The following is a 4,171-nucleotide window of genomic DNA, read 5'->3' as shown; positions in this document are numbered from 1 at the left end:
AGACGATTTATAGAAGTGGCCATCCCCACAATTGGTAGTTGTCGTACCGAAAAGTCATAGTTTTTGGGGATTTTCTCAGGAATCGCACACGAAGAAATGGTGCTTTTATAAGCCGCCTAAGTTCTACCATAGATGATGCAAGAGAACCAAGCGATTTGCTCTATGTACTTGGGCTGGAGCAAGTGTGTAATGTTTAAGTTTCGACCCAATGCTGTGAGGCAACTACAGTACGCACGTTCCCCCGATAGATAAACAAATGGTCGGTAGGCCAAGGGCTATCCAAAACTCTTAACCACTTACCTCTGTGATCAGTAGAACCCACGGTATGACCCCCTGAATAACAGAATCTTCGCGAGGGCCTTTTTGCAACTTTTTGGTACGGAGCACCTTTGTGTAAGGACCAATATGCACAAGAACCAATCGGAAATAATACGACTGCAAGACGAAGAATGAAGTGCTCGGATTAAATAGGGTGTAAGACAGGGACGCAGTTTTTTCCCCTGCTGTTAAATCTATACATAAAAGAAGCAACGACGGAAGTAAAATAAAGGTTCAAGCTGAGGCGTAGCGCCGTATACCGATCCTGCCTTGGAGGCGGTTAAGTGGGAGATGTCACAGAGCTGGATAGTGAGAGATGGTGACACGAGACTGGACGCGCACGTAGTTTACGTATCAGCCGATATAGGACAATATTGGATAGGGGACTGATTTAGTTTCGATTGTGCCCACTAGAGTGCACTAAAGTAATATAATATTTTCCATAAATTGTTCTAGTATTTTCATAAAGTGTTATTATGTCTTTTTGTGTAGGTAAAATGTTATAAATGTGTTTTAGCAGTATGAACGATGCGTGAGTGTGGTTTAAGGTTAATATGAAGATAAATGTTTAACGAGTTATGTAGTGGGATTTAGTGTGGGAACATTTCGAAGAAGTATGGATGTGGACAAAGGGGATTTCTGTAGAATAGATTTGTAAAGTAAGTTTATGGCAAAGGAAAAGTGAATTCAGGTATAAATAACAATAATAAATAACTTTATGCATAAACAAAACATCAGCATATTATATAATTACGTCGGTAAATTGTGTAGTCGTTAGGTTTACTATTTTGCGATTGGTTATTGATGAAAAGCGCGGACTGACGCAGGAGAATGTTGTTTCGTTATTGGCTGTTGAGTAAAGTGACTAACGGTAAAGCAGTATTCTTCGCGCGCCTTTGCCTGCTGGTAGAGAAGACAGAGTATTCTAGGGAGGAGTCGGAGCTTAGGCATGAAAGAGTTCGGACGTGTATAGTAGTAGTTCCGATGGAAATGATAAGTTGCCGGATCTAGCAGTCTTTTATACATAAAAAGTGTGGTAAAATTAAGGCATAATTATTCCGATGGGTGTGTAGAAATTTAGGAATTTTTAAGTGAATTTTGTGAGGGAAAAATACATATAATCTGTGGTGTCACCGCCAGACACCACACTTGCTAGATGGTAGCCTTTAAATCGGCCGCGGTCCGGTAGTATAGGTCGGACCCGCGTGTCGCCACTATCAGTAATTGCAGACCGAGCGCCGCCACACGGCAGGTCTAGGGAGACTTCCTAGCACTCGCCCCAGTTGTACAGCCGACTTTGCTAGCGATGGTTCACTGACAAATTACGCTCTCATTTGCCGAGACGATAGTTAGCATAGCCTTCAGCTACGTCATTCGCTACAACCTAGCAAGGCGCCATTACCAGTTACTACTGATGCTGTAAAACATGTACCTTCAAGAGCGATGTTCACCATTTATGGATTAAAGTTAAGTATTCCACAGCTACGTCCTTTCTTGCTAGTCTAATTTCCTTGACATGTTCCAGACCTCACGCCAGCCTGCGTGAGCTAAAACGCGTGCCTTTTGGCTTCCTCTCCATTTAGTGGGTTGGTCTCCGGCCAATCCACAACATAATCCGCGTGGCGTATTGAGCAGGTCGGTGGCTAAAAACTGTGACTGCATTAGATACCGAAAGATCAATATTTGGCGAGCATTCTCAATGAAAAACAATACTTATTTTTGTAGCTATTACGTTTTCGGGTAATGCAACACCATAAACTTGCTAACGTGAGTTAAATGGATTGTGAGTGACTGTGGTAAGACTAGCACGGGCTTGGCAGTGATACTTGATCACCTAGGTTTCAGAATATATTAATTAAGGACAAAATTTCCAACCTTGCATTTCGTGTGAAAACTTTCTCTCGAAACGTAGATTAGTGACTTTAATTGCAGTCTGGTTCACGTCGAAGTACAGTAGATTTTGCTCGGCTTCCCTACTGATGATCTGCTGAGACAATGTTCACAGGTAGGTGCAGGTACGTCGTAAAGGGACGGAAAGAACCGCGCCGCCGCAAAGCGTGGGGTTAAAATTCAGGGTGGAAGGATACCAAAAAGATTCGCTGATTACAATGCTGTCCTCAGTGAAAATGAAGAGGAATTACAAGATCTTTTGAATGGAATGAACAGTCAAATGAGTACGGAATGTGGACTGAGAGTAAATCGAAGAAAGATGAAAGTAACGAAAAGTGGCAAAAATGAGGACATCAAGAAACTTAACCTCGAAATTGGGGATCACGAAGTAGACGAAGTTAAGGAATTCTGCTACGTCAGAAGCAAGACTGACCAAGCAAGGAGGAAATAAAAAGGAGACTAGCAGAGGCAAAGAAGGCATTCCTGGCGCAGAGAAACTGACTGGTATCAAACATGGCCTTAATCTCAAGATGACATTTCTGAGAATGTACGTTTGGAGCATAACATTGTACGAGAGAGAGTCAAGGACTGTGGGAAAACCGCCGGCCGAAGTGGCCGTGCGGTTAAAGGCGCTGCAGTCTGGAACCGCAAGACCGCTACGGTCGCAGGTTCGAATCCTGCCTCGGGCATGGATGTTTGTGATGTCCTTAGGTTAGTTAGGTTTAACTAGTTCTAAGTTCTCGGGGACTAATGACCTCAGTAGTTGAGTCCCATAGTGCTCAGAGCCATTGTGGGAAAACCGGAACAGAAGAGAATCGACGCGTTTGAGATGTGACTAACAAAAAGAAGGGGCATGGTAATAAGGCGTCGGGAACAACCTCAATGGTACTAGAGGGAACTTTAGAGATAAAAACTGTGGAGGACAATACTTTCAGCAGGAAAATGAGAACGTGAGGCGGAAGTGCTCGTCTGAGAAGAAGGGAATGGTACAGGAGACGAATTCATGCCGGGTCGCGTCAAATCAATCAGACAGAAGCCCTACCTGTCTAAGGGATCTACCATCCCACGCTCCGACGTGTAGAATACCAGTTTTGTTTTCCCCATATGACAACATGAATTGTCCCTGCCTGAAGTTCCGAATGGCGACTGTTTTATCTCCGAAATATTTTACCCAAGAGAATCCTCCCATACTTAAGCTCACAGTAGAGCCAAATGTCCTCGGCTAAAACATTGAGTGTAGTTTACTTTCAGCCTTTTTCAATACCAACAAAACATGACAATTCATGCCAATATATCATAGCCAGATCAGACAGTGGTAGTGAAAACGCTGCTGCCCCTCCGCAGGTTGTTTAGAAGCGAAATGTTGAAAAAAGGGGGGGGGTATTAACTTTTCGGTGAGTGCTGCTCTGTAATTCCATTGACAAAACCGACCATACTCGTTGGGGGAAATGATGGAATCACTGTATTTAAGATGGTACACTGTGTTAGGTTTCATTGCCCATACCTTGCCTCATGGGCGGATAAGTCGTTCACTGTATGTGCAAGGGTCGTACAAGATTCCAATATATTGAAGTAACATATTTAAGACGTACATTTACTAATTAATTTAATCCAAAGGATCAAAATCAACAAAATAAACACAATGGATACTCTAAGAACCCGCCGATCATGCATAATTACCAAAACTATAAGGAAAAGGAAACAAAACAGACTTAAATGAGTATGTGGCTCTGATCAGAAAATTGGTTATTTATTACCAAACTTGATACCGTATTGGGCATAGGCAAAGACAGAGAGAACCCCATTCTATTTTAGTCTCTTGCGTACACAAAAAGGAGGGATGGATCACGTTAATTTAGCAGGGGAATTCATACGTTTTGAAGAATGATCTCCTTTAGAATGAATCTATAATCATGCAGTAACATGGGGATTCCAGAGATAAAAAAATTAATAAGAGAGGACA

The sequence above is a fragment of the Schistocerca nitens genome, chromosome 7, assembly GCF_023898315.1.
Source record: "Schistocerca nitens isolate TAMUIC-IGC-003100 chromosome 7, iqSchNite1.1, whole genome shotgun sequence".
Taxonomy (NCBI): Eukaryota; Metazoa; Arthropoda; class Insecta; order Orthoptera; family Acrididae; genus Schistocerca; species Schistocerca nitens.
This window is presented reverse-complemented; position numbering follows the sequence as displayed.